This window comes from Somniosus microcephalus, chromosome 1 (assembly GCF_052327205.1).
Source record: "Somniosus microcephalus isolate GS21.2 chromosome 1, FLI_Smic_1.0, whole genome shotgun sequence".
NCBI lineage: Eukaryota > Metazoa > Chordata > Chondrichthyes > Squaliformes > Somniosidae > Somniosus > Somniosus microcephalus.
This window is the reverse complement of record NC_140987.1, coordinates 132,404,856-132,422,998: the sequence shown is the minus strand read 5'-3', so window position 1 is coordinate 132,422,998 and position 18,143 is coordinate 132,404,856.

The window sequence follows — 18,143 nt, the reverse complement described above, 5'->3', positions numbered from 1 at the left end:
GGGCCGCCCGTCGGCGGCTTATTGAACGTCGGTTTAAGGCCCCCTCTCAGGGAATGGCTTGTGCCAATGTCACCAGATGAATGTAGCCGCTCCACAAGCCCTCAGCCAAGCAGGGCAACCAGGACTTGCAAAATAAAGCATGGGCAGTGCGATTTAAGAACATTTATTACTTGGAAACCTCTGCCCTTCCCACATTACAAACTAATGGAGAGAAGCCCCCTCCAAAAACACAAACCGAACAGTCTCGGCCTTACAAAAAAAAGAAAGACACCAGTCTCGGCCTTACAAAAACACAACTGCACCAGTCTCGGCCTTTCGACAAACACAAAGCATTTGGCCAAACCTTCTACTTTTTGCCCTGCGAGGGTGATGCCTTTCGCATCCATGACTGGTCCCTGCCCGCCCTGCTGCTCCGCCTCAATGGGACCCCAGTGGCTGCAGCAAGGCTGGGGGAAGGCTGCTGAGGGTCAGATGGTGAGACGGCAGATGCCCTTGGGGGTCGGCCTGCACCAGCTCTGGCCCTGGAGGGGCCGGCTGCTGACTGCTCCAACTCTGCTTGGGCGGCCGCAGTCTGTCCAGCGGCTGGTGGCAGCTGCAATGGCAGAGTGGCAGTGTCGGCTGCCGGAATGGTGCCAACCTGACAGATCGCAGGTACTCTCTGGTCGCCTGAGACATTGGCACTCGCACGGGCCAGCACTGCAGCATGCGCAGCAAACTGCTGAAGAACAGCCTGCTGCGCTGCTGCTGCACGGCGAGTGCCCTGGCGATGCCTGGCCGATCCAGCGAGGGTGGCAGCAGTTAGTGCCCGTGTGGCCCTGGTCTGTGTCCGCATGACACCAGCCAGTGAATGGACGGCACGACTAAGCACTTGGCTAGAAGCCGCCTGTGCTGCCGCGAAGTCCTGCAGACTCCTGGCCTGTGCTGCACTGAATTGTTCCAGACTCCTGGCCTGTGCTGCACTGAATTGTTGCAGACTCCTGGCCTGTGCTGCTCCGAATTCCTGCACACTCCTTGACAGAGACTCTATGGAGTCAGGCATCCTTGCCACTGCAGCCATGAGCTCAGTGTGCCTGCGCTCAGCCTGGACGGCCATTTTCTCTAGGAGGCGCACCTCCTCTGCGCTCACCGTCGCAGGACTGGAGGCCGCACTCACCCTCTGGGGAGAAGTCCGCCGAGCTTCCCCACCCCTCCCGCGTTGCTGCAGGCCGCTGGGCCCCGGAGCGTCACTCTCCTCCGACCCTTCCCCCCGGCTCCCCTCCAGGGAAGACGTGTCCCCATCATCGCCATGGGCTGCCTCGGCTGAGGGTGGCACTGATGGGCCGGCTTCCTCTTCCTCCTCCTCGAATTCTGAATCGCTGACAGTGGCAGCTTGAGGGCCCGCCTCCTCACCTGGCGATTCACCATCTGAAAGCAGGGAGGCACAAGAGTTGCTTTAGAGTGAGGACAGGGCGGCAGCGAGGGAGGCATGAGTGCTGCCATGCACTGCATTGATCGGACAGTGGCAAAGGATGCTGATCTGAGGCGCAAGTGGAAAGAGAGAGGTCAAAAAGGTGATGCCCTTACCATTGGGGCCCAGAACAGGGTCAGCATCTCCACTGGCGACGGGGCCAATCAGCCGGCCTGCCATAATGCGCTCCACATGCTGGTCGAGGTCGGAGAGCTCTTTGAGGTCAGGACGGCCTCCCCCGGTCTCACGCTGGTTCCTCCTGTTGTGCGCCACCTTGGCCTGCAAGAGAAAGGACGGCCTCTAAGTACAGTGTGAAGCCCTGATCTTGTCTGCACTGCCTCCCATGGTGGACTGGCCCTGACAGTGTGAAGCCCTGATCTTGTCTGCACTGCCTCCCATGGTGGGCTGGCCCTGACAGTGTGAAGCCCTGATCTTGGCTGTACTGCCTCCCATGGTCGAATAGCTTGTACAGTGTGTAAAGTGCTGAATGTGCAAGTGCTTTTCATGACAGTCTCATAGCTGCTGGATGAGGGCTGGCCATTAGGGCTTTCAGGTCCCTTTGCCCATAAACTGAGGTGCACATGCAGGGATGAGGAGGACACTGGAAAGGGTACTCACCCTGACAACCCGAGTGAGGTCGCTGAACTTTTTCCGGCATTGCACAGGAGTCCTGGCAACCACGCTGTTGGAGGTCACCCTGTTTGACACCTCCCTCCAGGCTTTCCGGTAGGCGCTGGGCAGCGGCCTCCTGTCACCTTCAGGGAACAGAACATGGCGCCGGCGCTCCACTCCGCCAACCAGCACCCTCAGGTCACCCTCGCTGAAGCGCTGCGCTCTCTCCCTGGCCTTCTCCATAGCCCTGGGCATTGCACAGATGAAGCAGAAGTGGTCAGGCCTAGCTTGAGGGCTGCAGTGTGCAGGGTGTGGCAGGCAAACAAATCCACCCTCCCCCTTTAAGAGCTGACCGGCGCCAGTGTCTGCCGTCAATGAGCAACTCGCCACACCTGCGCTGCGCCCGCCCTCGGGGGTATCGCCCCGGACCGCTGGCTTAGCGCCTAATGATAGTCGTGCATCGCCTGTTTTAGCGCAGCAGCAACCTCTTGGGGCGATGTGACTGAATATCGGCGAAGGTGGCGCGAACTTGCGCCGGGCGCAAACTTTAGCGGCCGCCCGACTGTAGCACCCCGAACGTGGCTATACTGAATTTCTAGGCCATAGGGTCTAATGAGAGGGAGGAACTGAATGAAATCAGTATTTGTAGGGAAATGGTGTTAGGGAAATTGATGGGATTAAAAGCTGATAAATCCCCAGGGCCTGATAATCTACATCCTAGGGTATTTAAGGAAGTGGCCCTAGAAATAGTAGATGCATTGCTGGTCATCTTCGAAAATTCTATAGATTCTGGAACAGTTCCCATGGATTGGAGGGTAGCTAATGTAACCTCACTATTCAAAAAAGGTGGTAGAGAGAAAACGGGTAAGCCTGACATCGGTAGTGGGAAAAATGCTAGAGTCCATTATAAAAGATATAATAGCAGAGCACTTGGAAAACAGTGACAGGATCGGACAAAGTCAACATGGATTTACAAAAGGTAAATCGTGCTTGACTAATCTACTGGAATTTTTTGAGGATGTAACTGATAGAATAGACAAGGGAGTACCAGTGGATGTGGTGTATTTGGACTTTCAGAAGGCTTTCGATAAGGTCCCGCATAAGAGATTCGCGTGTAAAGTTAAAGCACATGGGATTGGGGGTAAGGTGCTGACTTGGATAGAGAACTGGTTGGTGGGCAGGAAGCAAAGAGTTGGAATAAACGGGTCTTTCTCCAAGTGGCAGGCAGTGACTAGTGGGGTACCGCAGGGATCGGTGCTAGCACCCCAGCTATTCACAATATATATTAATGATCTAGACGAGGGAACTAGATGTAATATCTCCAAGTTTGCAGATGACACAAAGCTGGGTGGGCGTGTGTGCTGTGAGGAGGATGCCGAGAAACTCCAGTATGACTTGGACAGGTTGGGTGATTGGGCAAATGCATGGCAGATGCAATATAACGTGGATAAATGCGAGGTTATCCACTTTGGTGGCAGAAACAGGAAGACAGATTATTACCTGAACGGCAATAGATTGGGAGAAAGGGAAGTGCAATGAAACATAGAAACATAGAAGATAGGAGCAGGAGTAGGCCATTCAGCCCTTTGAGCCTGCTCCGCCATTCAATGTGATCATGGCTGATCATCCAAATTCAGTACCCTGTCCCTGCCTTTTCCCCATATCCCTTGATCCCTTTAGCCTCAAGAAATATATCCAACTCTTTCTTGAATATATTTAATGAACTGGCCTCCACCGCCCTCTGTGGCAGAGAATTCCACAGGTTCACCACTCTCTGGGTGAAGAAATTCCTCCTCATTTCAGTCCTAAATGGCTTACCCCTTATCCTTAGATTATGACCCCTGGTTCTGGACTCCCCGGCCATCAGAAACATCCTTCCTGCATCTAGTCTGTCCAGACCTGACAGAATTTTATAGGTTTTGATGAGATCCCCTCTTAATCTTCTAAACTCCAGTGAGTATAAGCCCAATCGACACAATCTCTCCTCATACGTCATTCCTGCCATCCCAGGTATCAGCCTGGTGAATCTTCGCTGCACTCTCTCCATGGCAAGAACGTCCTTCCTCAGGTAAGGTGACCAAAACTGCACACAATACTCAAGGTGCAGTCTTTGTGCACCAGTCACTGAAGGTAAGCATGCAGGTGCAGCAGGCACATGAGAAGGCAAATGGCATGTTGGCCTTCATAGCGAGAGGATTCGAGTACAGGAGCAAGGATTTCTTGCTGCAGTTGTACAGGGCCTTGGTGAGACCACAGCTTGAATATTGTGTGCAGTTTTGGTCACCTTATCTGAGGAAGAATGGTGGGGGAGTCCAGAACCAGGGGTCACAGTCGAAAGATAAGGGATAAGTCATTTAGGACAGAGATGAGGAGGAATTTCTTCACCCAGAGAGTGGTGAACCTGTGGAATTCTCTACCACAGAAGGCAGTTGAGGCCAATTCATTAAATATATTCAAGAAGAAGTTAGATATATTTCTTAAGGCTAAAGCGATCAAGGGATATGGGGAGAAGGCAGGGACAGGGTACTGAATTTGGATGATCAGCCATGATCTCATTAAATGGCGGAGCAGGCTCGAGGGGCCGAATGGCCTACACCTGCTCCTATCTTCTATGTTTCTAATGCATTGGGGTCCTGGGGTTCAATGTGGTGGCATTCACTGCCACAACTACCTCCCTCCACAAACTTTGTAGTACATTCTTGGTGAGTTTACGGACCCCAGGTGCAACAAAGATCATCTCTCCCGCTTGGTACCTCTATTATGAAGACATGCATGTCCAGCTCCATAAAGTTTGCTGTTTGTCTCTTCGATCTGGCTGCCATCCTTGGTATCCAGTTTACCTGATTGCTTCAGTGCTGCCATTGCCCCTTTAAGCAGCAGCAGGTTTTATATTGTGCTGCTGCACCAAGTATCTGCCTTTCCACCAGGTATTTTCAAACCCCACCACCCCACTCCCCCCTTCCTCCGCCCAACCCCCAGTGAAAGCACGGTGTTCCATTTTGGCAGAAAAGCAGTGATAAATCAGCATGGTGTGTTTTGTGCCTGTCTGTCTTCCTTGTCAAATTCTCCAGCATCAACTTCAATTGCATAATCTTATTAGTATTCTGCCTTGGCAGAGGGGAGGAAAATGGCCACTGTAATCCTTGGGCGCTTGTGGTGGTAGAGCTGGGCTGGCTGCTTCCAGGGCAGCTGAAGAACAGAGTCAGGCTTTACACCAAAATTCAAAATTGCAGGACGTGTGAGTGGGATCAATTATTCTGCAATCCATTACACTTCATTCGGGAGGTTGTTTACATTTTAAATCCTCTTCCTTCCACCATCGCAATGCTAGAGACCAGAAATGTGCTAATAGTTTCTATGGTTGTAATGACGGCAAATGTGACAATTCACATCACTCCATCATTACTGTGTAATTTGAATAGGCCCACCCATACTTGGATAGACATATTCAACTGCTATTGTCATTTTTGGTGCAAACCCCAGAAGTGATGGAAATTAGTGGGGAGCCGTTGGAAAAGGCCCCTCGCCTATTTGTCCCCTTGTCTGGGGCAGCAAGGCCTTTTCAATCACAGAGGATATCACAACTGGGTCCAATCTTCTCCTCACCTGACATCTACACACTTCCTAGAACTGGATAACAACCAAGAACAAGAATTCTGGCTAAAGTGTGCCCCTCATTAGTCTAGCCATACTGAGGATAATTGTTCATTCCCTTTACTACCAGGAACGGCACCATAGTGGTTATGTTACTGGACTAGTAATCCAAAGACCTGAGTTCAAATTCCAACACGACAGCTGGGGAATTTAAATTCAGTTAATTAAATAAATCTGAAATCCCTACCACTTCAGCCAAAGTGATATCAAGAAACAGCACTGAATACGACAACAGCTATGGGCCCTGCTAACATGTTGAGCTGATGACTTGTGCTCCAGAACTAGCTGCTCCTCTAGCCAAGCTGTTCCAGTACAGCTACAACACTGGCATCTACTCAGTCTGCAAAGAACAGGACAAATCCAATCTGACCAATTACTACCCCATCAGGCTACTCTCAGTCATCAGCAAAGTGATGGAAGGTGTTGTCGACAGTGCAGTCAAGGGGCACTTACCAATAATCTGCTCAGTTTGGGTTCCACCAGAACCACACTGCTCACATCAAGGCAGCAGTTAGACCGAGTGTGACATCAAGGAGCCCTAGTAAAATTGAAGTCAATAGGAAAACTCTACATTGCCTGGAGTCATATCTAGCACAAAGGAAGATGGTTGTGGTTGTTGGTCAATCATCTCAGCTCCAGCACATTGCTGCAGGAGTTCCTCAGGGTTGTGTCCTAGGCCATCTTCAGCTGCTATCCCTCCGTCAGAAGTGGGGATGTTTGCTGATGATTTCACAGTGTTCAGTTCCATGCGCAAGTCCTCAGATAATGAAGCAATGCATGCAGCAAGACCTGGATGATATTCAGGCCTGGGCTGATAAGTGGCAAGTAACATTCACGCCAGGCAATGACTATCTCCAACAAGCGAGAGTCTAACGACTGCCCTTTGATGTTGATACCATTGCCAAATTCAACATCAGTGACCAGAAACTTAACTGGGCCAGCCACATAAATACTGTGGTCACAAGAGCAGGTCAGAGGCTGGGTATTCTGTGGCAAGTGTCTCACCTCCTGACTCCCCAAAGCCTTTCCACCATCTGAAAGGCACAAGTCCGGAATGTGATGGAATATTCTCCACTTGCCTGGATGAGTGCAGCTCCAACAACACTAGAAGCTCAACACCATCCAGGACAAAGCAGCCCACTTGATTGGTGCCCCATCCACCACCTTAAACATTCACTCCCTCCACCATCGGCGTACCGTGGCTGCAGTGTGTACCATCTACAAGATGCACTCCAGGAACTCGCCAAGGCTTCTTCAGCAGCACCTCCCAAACCTGCAACCTCTACCACCTAGAAGGATAAGGGCAGCAGGCGCATGGGAACACCACCCCCTCCAAGTTACATAACATTCTAACTTGGAAATATACTGCTGATCCTTCATCGTCGCTGGGTCAAAATCCTGGAACCCCCATCTAACAGCACTGTGGGAGTACCTTCACCACACAGACTACAGCGGTTCAAGAAGGCGGCTCACCTCCACCTTCTCAAGGGCAATTAGGGATGGGCAATAAATGCTGGCCTTGCCAGCGGTGCCCACATCCCAGGAACGAATAAAAAAAAACCTATCACAGCTGAGACCAGTTAATTCAGCATAGACTGGGATCAGGTTGTGAAGATCAAATTTAGGACAGATGGCAATAGGCGCTTCTTTACAGAGACAGCAAACAACAAGTGGAGTTAGGTCACAGATCAGCCATGATCTCAATGAATGGCAGGACAGGCTCAAGGGGCTCAACAACCTACTCCTGTTCCTATGTTCCTCTGTTCCTATGGAATGGATTACTGGGAAGAGTGATTGAAGCCCAGGCACTGGACTCATTTAAGAAACAAGCAGATGCTGTAATGAGGAGGTAGTGGTGTTGGTATTCTGGAAGGATGAGATTTAATGGACTGTAGGACCTTCATCTGAAGCTATCTTGTGAAATTAAATCCGTTCTTATCAAATATAAGTATTGTATATACATAACATAAAGGCTCCGAATTTCCTTTTGCCTCAATCAGAATCCTGCTGCTAAATTCGAGTGGAAATACCAGAGCCGGAACCATCCTCTTCCACCCACCCCTCCGAATTCACCCACCCCTCATCTATTTCCCCCAGTTGGAGCTCAAAGTGTTGTATGATGGGCTACCAGTGGGATTCTCACCACCAAGAGGAAGGCTGCCAATGTGAAGAGGAAAATATCGATGCTGCTGCAGCACCAGAAGAACCAGAAAAGGACATTAAGGAGACAGAATTACCTTGAAGGCTGCATCAGCTGTTCCACTGAAAGCTTCAGCCAAGACCAGGCATTTAGCAGGTAAGTGTTCTGGGCCAGAAGGGAAGGAGGGTCCTCTCCATCCGCAAAGAGACCTCAAGGTCATTACTGTCGCTTCCCAGAACCTACTGCCATCTTCCCCACGGAGGCCCTGGAAATGGCAGTAAGTGGGGAGGACAGGAGGGAAATCTGCTTGGGACAAGGACTTCCATTCACCACTGCTATCTACATCCAGCAGGCAGGGAAGGAGCAGCTAGAAGCAATCCCGACGAGGTGCTGGCAGGGAAATCCAGGTCGATGAAGGGAGCCAGTGATAGGTCTCGTTGTCCGAATATTCCGTCATTCTCCTCCACAATTCTGTCTGTGAAGGAGTATTCATGTCTCTGCTCTGAAGACCCCAATTGGGATTTTCTGCAGAGGGTGGGGTGGGTTGCATGGTAGTTCCATCTGTCCCATAAATGGGCAAAAGTTTAAAAAGGGATGGAGCTGGAGTGAGGGCGTCACCTGTTGGATTTCCAGAAGCTCCCAGCGACAGAGTGGGAGCAAAGACTTTCATCCCAAAATGTCAGTTTAGGGTCAGTTTTTTGTATTTAACATGTTTACCATTTTGGGCGGATATTTTCCTGTTTTGGCAAGAAATATGTTTCTCGTGTAGAAATGGCACTGGTCTTGACTTTCCAATGGTCTATTTCATGAGATGTGAATTTGATAGCAGGAATGACAGAAAACTGGCCACTCACAATTCACTAGAAATAATGTTACTTTCACACATCTCAAGCATGCAAATTGCCACATAATGGGTATAAATGGAAAATATTTAATTCCTCCAGTTGTGGAGTGAACAAGAGAGAGCAGAACTTTGGCTCAGCGTCCAATTCATTTAAGTTAAGTTTAAAGATCTGGACATGGACGTGACAGTAGAAGTCATATTGAAGAAAATAAATGATCTTTTTGGTGCCACAGGGCAGTCAACTATAACATAACACAGACAAAAAGGCCCGGAAGAAGCTTCAAGGCATGATGTAAGTTTACAATACTATGTTGAAACATCAACAAAAGACAGATAAGGGAATGATGAATATATGTGCATGACATATTTAAAAGTTCATTGTTAATGACTGTGATGAATGAATGAATTTAATTGTGCTAAAGTACCCTGTCCTAATATAGAAATGATGATTGACCTATATATACTTGATACATTTAAAGGGATCATTCTTACTGACACAGAAATTTCCGAATTTGAAACTGTCCATTCACCCAGTATTCTGCCCTTGCAGCGCGTTCCTATGCAGAGCTAGACAGGTAGCTAACAACTTGATATCTTCCCATAAAAATCACAAGGCTTGACTTTTCTTGTAAAGCTTTACTGAACGATTCTTATTGTGAAATTGAAATACAATACAGAAATGGAAGCACACATTAGTATACAAGCACATAACTGATATGCATACACAAATTTAGGTACGCCTGAGCAACACAGTACATTTGGCATGTAAATTACCAAACATGTGGAAACACAGCTTACTGTGAATATACATTTAGCAAACTGGAAGGCATTCTCTTTAAATTAGCCCTGTACATAGTGCATCAAAATACAGCTACAAGTTAACCAGCTAGACAGAGAGCGAGCACTTCACGGCTAGCTGTGTAAGTTTGCTTACAAAGAAAAGTTACAAGCTAAACATTTTCTGCAAAATGTAGTGTACACTAATCATCTATAACATTCTCAAGTACTTACAGACAAATAGTGTCCAAGGCTGAAGCGTGACAACAACATAACTTCCCAGACCATGTGTGGCTGTAGGTCTGTGATATACAGTAGTTTACTTTACTGCACTTACTGTGCTTTACTGCACTTTACTGCTCTTTGCTGCAGTTGCTAGGTACCAAATATCCACTAGGTGGCGGCACACAATGGGAATCGACCCAAATTACTCAAACCCCTGAATTAACTGGGAAACTAACATAAATTCCTAAAGAAAGACAGCACACTCCCTGCTTGGTACACTACAGATACAAAATAAACCTAAAGAAAACGTCCTTTGGCTGCAAACATACTCAGAATCCTTTCTCTAGGTTTCTTCAGAAAGGAGGACTACAATCTCTGAGACTGGCCTCAGAAACACTTTGACAGTACCCTCCTTGACAATCTTCACCTCCACATTGTGGACCCTCTTGTCCCTGCTCGGCAGAGTTTTGACAACCAGTCCCACTGGCCATTCATTTCTGTGTGCTTGGCTGTCTTTCAGCAAGACAACATCTCCCACTTTGACATTTGGCTTGTCTTCTGTCCATTTCCTACGGCTCTGTAGGGTGGACAAATACTCTCCTCTCCATCTCTACAAAATGTGTCTGCAAGACACTGGACTTGCTTCCACTGCTTCCTGTGCAGCTCAGCCATGTTGAAGTTTCCAGAGGGGGCTGAAATAGCACTCATCTTTTGAGTCAGGAGCATCGCTGGGGTGAGGACTGCAGGCATGTCTGGGTCGGTGGACACCGGCACCAGGGGTCTTGCATTCATGATCGCCATGACTTCAGCCATGAGAGTGCTCAAGACGTCATGTGTGAGATGAGTAGGTCCCGTCCGAAGCAGCATAGCATCCAGAATATGCCTGGCAACACCGATGAGCCTCTCCCATGAACCACCCATGTGGGATGAATGCGGGGGGGTTAAACACCCACGTGCATCCTTTCTTTTGGAGGTAGCTTCCTACCGCTGCATCGTCCGTGTGGATGTCCAACTCCTTACAGGCACCCATGAAGTTAGTCCCTCTGTCGGAGCGGAGAAGTTTGGCTGGACCACGGATTGAGAAAAACCTCCTCCAGGGCATTAATAAAGCTGTCTGTTGACATGGATTCAATCAGCTCAATGTGCACAGCTCTGGTAGACACGCACGTAAAGAGCACTGCCCAGCGCTTGCTGCCTGCACTACCTCCTCTTGTGCAATGCGTCATGATGGTCCATGGCCCAAAGACGTCAAGGCCCACGCTGGTGAATGGAGGCTCTGGAGTGAGTCTGTCGGCGGGCAAGTCTGCCATCTTTTGGTCCTCTAACCTCCCTCGTAGCTTGCGGCAGGTAACACACTTGTGGATAACGGAAGAAACCAGACGCTTGCTCCCGATGATCCAGTATCCGGCTGCTCGGATAGCTCCTTCTGTTATGTGTCGTCCTTGGTGAGCCACTTGCTCATGATAGTATCTCACGAGTAGTGTGGCAATGTGATGGGTGCGCGGGATGATCAGAGGGTGCTTTTCTTCTCTTGACAAGTCTGCGGATGATATGCGCCCTCTGACCCAAAACAAACCATCTTCATCTGTAACTGGGTTGAGCTTTTTAAGTGGGCTTTGCTTGGGGAATGTCTGTCCCTCTTCAAGACATTTGAATTCCTCCTTGAAGACATCATGCTGGACAGAGCGAATGATCACACCTTTGGCTTGTGAAAGCTCACTTGTGCTGGATACTTCTTTAGAACATTTCCATCCTTTGCATTCTACGTTGTCCGAATTCCCCTTGAAGGATGCTGCTACGTGAATGAGTCGGGCTGTGGTTCGACAGAGTGTTCTCCAGCTTGAGAATCGCTCGAAGCATTGTGAGCCCAACTGAGATTCTGAGGCTTTGGTGACCAGGGTCGTAGCTTCAGGCCGAATCTCAGTATCAGCTTCAGGCTCCACAAGGGTGAAGGGATTGGACTCAGGAGTCTCCTCTGTGTTGACATTAGACAGGAAAGAGGGGCCCGAGAACCAACTGCTTTGCTGTAGGTGTGCTGCTGGTATAGACCTGGTAGCATGGTCTGCAGGGTTCAGGTCCGTGGGGACGTAGCACCACTGGTCAGGGTGAGTGGATCGTCTGATACGAGTCACCCGGTTGGAAACATACACATAAAACCTTCTTGTGGAGTTGTGGATGTAACCAAGTACAATCTTGCTGTCCGTGAAGAACTTGACGGCGCCCACATCGATGTCAATCTCGTCTCTGATCAACTCATACAGTTGAACAGCCAACACAGCTGCACAAAGCTCGAGACGTGGAATGGTGTGGGCAGGCCGAGGGACCAACTTGGACTTCCCCATAACGAATCCCACATGGTATTTCCCGTCGGTGTCAGCTGCTCTCAAGTAGGCCACAGCTCCTATTGCTACTGTGGAAGCGTCTGAGAAGATGCACAGCTCTCTTCTCTGTGTTGAAGACAGCGAGACTGGAATGTAGCACCTCTCTATGTGCAGGTCTTCGAGAGCCTTCAAGGACTCCTTCCATAGGTTCCATTTTGCTTCTTTTTCTGGGAGGAGTGGAGCATCCCACTCACTCTGATCAGATGAGAGTTCCCATACTAATGCTTTTCCTTGCATTGTTATGGGAGCTACGAACCCCCAAAGGGTCGTACAAACTGTTGACTGTGGACAGGACACCTCTCCGTGTGAATGGCCTTTCTTCACGGGACACCAGGAATGTGAAGCTGTCTGTTTCCAGGTTCCAGGAGAGCCCCAGGCTCCGTTGAAGGGGGAGAGGATCCACTCCAAGGTGCAAATCCTTCAGATCCTTAGCACGGTCCTCTGCAGGGAAGGCTTCCATCACCTGTCCACTGTTCGATGCTACCTTGTGTAGTCTCAGGTTGGACTCTGCCAACATCGCTCTCGTTCTTGTCAGGAGATCTATTGCTTCTTCAGGTGTGGTAACCGAGGTAAGACCATCGTCAACATAGAACTGTCTCTCAACAAAATGCTTCGCATTGGAGCCATATTCTTGCTCACCTTTCTGAGCGGCTCACCTCATGCAATAGATGGCCACAGCAGGTGAAGGGCTGTTTCCAAACACGTGGACCTTCATCCTGTACTCCACCACATTCTTGTTGATGTCGTTGTCCTCATGCCACAGGTAGCGGAGATAGTCCCTGTGGTCTTCTCGGACGACGAAGCAATAAAACATTTGCTGCATCTGCTGTCAGGGCTACAGGTTCTTTCCTGAACCGCAGAAGAACTCCCAACAAGGTGTTGTTCAAGTCTGGGCCGCTGAGGAGTACATCGTTCAGAGACACTCCTTTACATTCAGCACTTGAATCGAACACAACTCGTAACTGGTCTGGCTTTTGTGGGTGATACACACCGAATGTTGGCAGGTACCAGTGTTCTTTACCTTCCTCCAGAGGTGGAGCAGGCTCGGCTTGGTCGTTGTCCAGCATCTTCTGCATGAACTCTATGTAATGGCCCTTCATTTCTAGCCTTTTCTCCAGTGTCCTCCTGAGTGAGCAGAGGCGCTTCATAGCTTGTTCCCTGTTACTCGGAAGACGGCGTCTAGGAGAGTGAAATGGTAAGGGTGCCACCCAGCTGTGTCTATCGTCCTGGTAAACCTCCTCATCCATGATGGTTAGGAAAGCTTTGTCGTCCATGGATAGTGCTGGCTTGTCATCATCCTTGGACCTTTCAAACACTGAGCATCCTAGGCTGTCTGTGCTCACAGTGAGGCCTGCCTCTTCCTCACAGGCAGAGGAGGTTGACCTATGATGCTGCGTCATGCCATCGTAGTCTTCCTTTACCTGGATCCTGTTTGGGCATGGGCTGAGAAAGGATGTGCGACCATTGTGCAACACGTTTGCTTTATAGACATTGACATCCGCTGGTTTGTGGACTGTTCCCAGGCAAACTCCACCCACGAGGACCCATCCCAGGTCAAGCCGCTGCGCATAAGGAGCATTGTGGGGCCCGTTGATTTGCTCACGCACCTTGTGCACCCTTAAGATGTCTCTTCCCAAGAGCAGGAGGATTGGAGCGTCCGGGTCCACAGCTGGAATCTTGTTGGCAACTGGCTGTAGGTGGGGCTGATGGCGTGCGACCTCTGGGGAGGGAATTTCCGTCCTATCATCTGGCATCATGTCACACTCAATTAAGGTGGGGAGGGGAAGCTGTAGTTTCCCATCCATGGACTCGATCATGAAGTTGCCAACTCTCCTACCCGTAGTCTCTGTTGTCCCTGAACAGGTTTTTAGCGCGTACGGAGCTGCGCTGGCCTTGACTTCAAAGAGATTAAAGGATTCTGTCTTCGCTAGAGACTTGTTACTTTGCTCATCAAGCACTGCGTACATCTTGATTGCCTTCTCCTTTCTCCCTGCAGGATATGCTTTAACCAAGCAGATTTTGGAGCATGAGCGTGGGCTGCTTGCATTTCCACAAACCTCTGTACACTTGGAGGTGACTGAAGAAGATGTGCTTTCACTTTGCTCCCCGCTATCCTCTTTGTCAACCGCAGCACTCTCGGTGGTCAAAGGAGGAGGACCTGGATGCAGGGCTGCGATGTGTTTTTCACTGTTGCACTCGAAGCACTTGATTGTCGCCTTGCAGTCTTTTGCCATGTGCATAGTCGACCCACAACACCTGAAGCAGATGCGATTCTCTTTCAGGTATGATTTGCGCTCATCAATAGGCTTGTCTCTAAAGCTTCGACACTTTTTGAGTGGGTGGGGCTTCTTGTGTATTGGACACTGATGATCTGGGTCATCCACTTTATTCCCAGCAGAACTGGATTGGTTGACTGAGGGTTCGGCTGGAACATCTGTTTTGTGCACGCTCACAGAGGCTTTGTTGCTGTACTTTGTGGGTTTCTCTGTTCTTGAAGGAGCATAACTGCTGGAGGTGGAGAAAGTGAAACTTGGATCATTCCTCACCTTTGCCTGTTGTTGGACGAACCTGGAGAAGAGAGAGAAGGGGGGAAATGCCACTCCATTGTCCTCCTTGTACTTGGATCCCTTAGCTATCCATTTCTCTTGAAGGTTGTAGGGGAGCTTTTCCACTATTGGGTTTACCCCATGAGCTGTATCCAAATACGAGAGGCCTGTCAGGTAACCTTCTCCCTTAGCACACTCCAGTTCGAGGAGAATGTCACCCAGTTCTCGAAGCTCGACATTATCTTTGTTGGTTAGCTTCGGAAAGTCCTCAATCTTCTTAAGCAGTGCGTGTTCAATGACTTCTGGTGTCCCATAACAGTCTTCGAGACGTTGCCAAACCAGGTTGAGGCCTGCTGTGGGATTGCGGACGTGCGCTGAGCAAATTCTCTTCGCCTGTTCCGACGACTCAGCTCCGAGCCACTTTGTCATTAAATCTAGTTCTTCTCTGGCTGACAGATTCAAGTCCTTGGTGGTACTCAGGAAGGACGCTTTCCATGACCAATAATTTTCAGGACGGTCATCAAATTCTAGAAGACTTGAACTTAACAATTCTAGGCGGATGAGGTACCTAGCGAGGTCTTGTGCACCTTGTGGCTCAGGTGAGGACTGCTTGGCTGGATTGGCCGAGTGCTGTGGAGGTCTCTGCAGGTAAGTCTTACTTGTTTCTTCTCTTTTAAGCTCAGTGTCTCCGAAAACAGACTGTTTGTTACTGTGGTGAGTAGCTGGTTCTGCGTCGAGATACCTGGATGTTTCCTTGAAGAACAATTTGGAGTGTTGTTGGACATACTCACTTGTACGTTGCACTGGACTGAGGGGCTGTTCTGGAACATATGGTTCATGGCTGTGCTCCCCGCCTTTGTTCTCCTCACCTTCTTCATAAGCTGCAGCTTCAGCTTCAGCGGCAGCGGCAGCTCTCTGGCTTTGGAGAATGTGGAGACTGGCGTCGAGGTCAGCTCTCTGCTTCATCACACTAGCTTCTTTTTCAGCGAAGGACAATTGAGCCTGGGCAGCTTTTGCCTTGGCATGTGCTTTGGCGGCTGCAGAAGCTGTCGATGACGACGGTCTGCTGGACCGCTGAGATGATCTAGAGGATGCTTTAGAGGACTGTGACTTGGCATCATTTGCTCGAAGAGGCTCATGCTTCTCGGTTGGCTGGTCGACGTCCTCTATGGTATATTATCTTCCTGAGCGTAGACTCATGGTAGCTGAGTGGTATCTTCTTGTGCTTGAGCCCGCTGTGCTGTTGTCTTTTCACTATTCTGCCCTTGCAGCGCGTTCCTATGCAGAGCTAGACAGGTAGCTAACAACTTGATATCTTCCCATAAAAATCACAAGGCTTGACTTTTCTTGTAAAACTTTACTGAACGATTCTTATTGTGAAACTCAAATACAATACAGAAATGGAAGCACACATTAGTATACAAGCACATAACTGATATGCATACACAAATTTAGGTACGCCTGAGCAACACAGTACATTTGGCATGTAACTTACCAAACACGTGGAAACACAGCTTACTGTGAATATACATTTAGCAAACTGGAAGGCATTCTCTTTAAATTAGCCCTGTACATAGTGCATCAAAATACAGCTACAAGTTAACCAGCTAGACAGAGAGCGAGCACTTCACGGCTAGCTGTGTAAGTTTGCTTACAAAGAAAAGTTACAAACTAAACATTTTCTGCAAAATATAGTGTACACTAATCATCTATAACATTCTCAAGTACTTACAGACAAATAGTGTCCAAGGCTGAAGCATGACAACAATATAACTTCCCAGACCATGTGTGGCTGTAGGTCTGTGATATACAGTAGTTTACTTTACTGCACTTACTGTGCTTTACTGCACTTTACTGCGCTTTGCTGCAGTTGCTAGGTACCAAATATCCACTAGGTGGCGGCACACAATTGGAATCAACCCAAATTACTCAAACCCCTGAATTAACTGGGAAACTAACATAAATTCCTAAAGAAAGACAGCACACCCAGCATTAATCTATTGTTAGTCTTAAAGGCACAGTAGAATTGCAGGGACTGCAGTAGGTGGTAAAAACTCTCGTGAGAAGCCAATAACTGCATTGAGAACAGAATTGTTTCATTATTTGAGTGGGAGGTTTGCAAAGGTGTTAGATGAAGGAGCCTGGAGAGGTGCAAAGAACAAATGGGGTGATAAATTCAGGAGCACCATTTCTAGGCACCTCACCCTCAAAAGGAGTCCTGAATTTTGGACCTCGGACATCATCCTAATGTAGATGGTGCTGCGGTATGAACCCGCACAGGTTAGTGCTCCAATTTCCAGGTAAGCGATCGGGTTGGATCGCGGGGAATCTGGAAGAAGAATGGGTGGGCTGCGGAGATTGCAGGCCTCGGGAGTACAGTTGGAGGGGTTAGGATGTTGGGCCCGGGGCCAAGGGGAGATCGGGGGGATGGGTGCCTGGAGGTCAGAGCCGGGAGCAAGGTCAGGGACCTCGGGATGGGGAGTGGCAGTGATTATGGTAAGAACGTGCCTTTTTTTTACCTACGTAGTGTTTAGAGTTGATTTTCCGGGAACCAACCAGCACTGGCGCTGGCTGCCTCAGGGCAACCCAAAGTTGCAGCAGGAACCAGAACCAGGTGTTAGGCCCCATATTTGCATACAAGAGACATCCTTTACCCACCTGCTTCAGACGTGGGTAAAGGACGCCTCCTGTTTGTCCTTTACCAAGATGGAGTCCGGCGTACTTCCCATCAGAAGTGTGCGCACACATCTGGGGGACCTGATTGAGGTGTCTAAAATTATGAGGGGCATAGATAGGGTAGATAGAAAGAAATGTTTCCCCTTAGTAGAGGGGTCAATAACCAGGGGGCATAGTTTCAAGGTAAGGGGCAGGAGGTTTAGAGGGGATTTGAGGAAAAGCTTTTTCACCCAGAGGGTGGTTGGAATCTGGAACTCACTGCCTGAAAGGATGGTAGAGGCAGGAACCCTCACAACATTCAAGAAGCATTTAGATGAGCACTTGAAATGCCATAGCATGCAAGGCTACGGACCAAGTGCTGGAAAATGGGATTAGAATAGACAGGGCTTGATGGCCGGTGCGGACACGATGGGCCGAAGGGCCTCTTTCTGTGCTGTATAACTCTATGACTCTATAACAACACTCAAGAAGATAGGATGTGATAATAGGACACTTGGAAAATATCAACGGGATTAGACAAAGTCAACATGGATTTATGAAAGGGAAATCGTGTTTGACAAGCCTACCAAAGTTTTTGAGGATGTAACTGGTACAATAGATAAGGGAGAACCAGTGGATGTGGTGTATTTGAATTTGCAGAAGGCCTTTGATAGAGTCTCAGATAAGAGGTTAGTGTGCAAACTTAAAGCACAGTCATAGGGCTGGATTTTGTCAATGGGGACGTGATGGAGGCAGGACTCCCACTTTTTGGGTTGTAGTCCCGCCTCCATCGATTTGTGGCCAACCCACACGATTTTCCCTTGATTGAACTTGTTGAACCTGCCCAGCGGGCTCAGCAGGC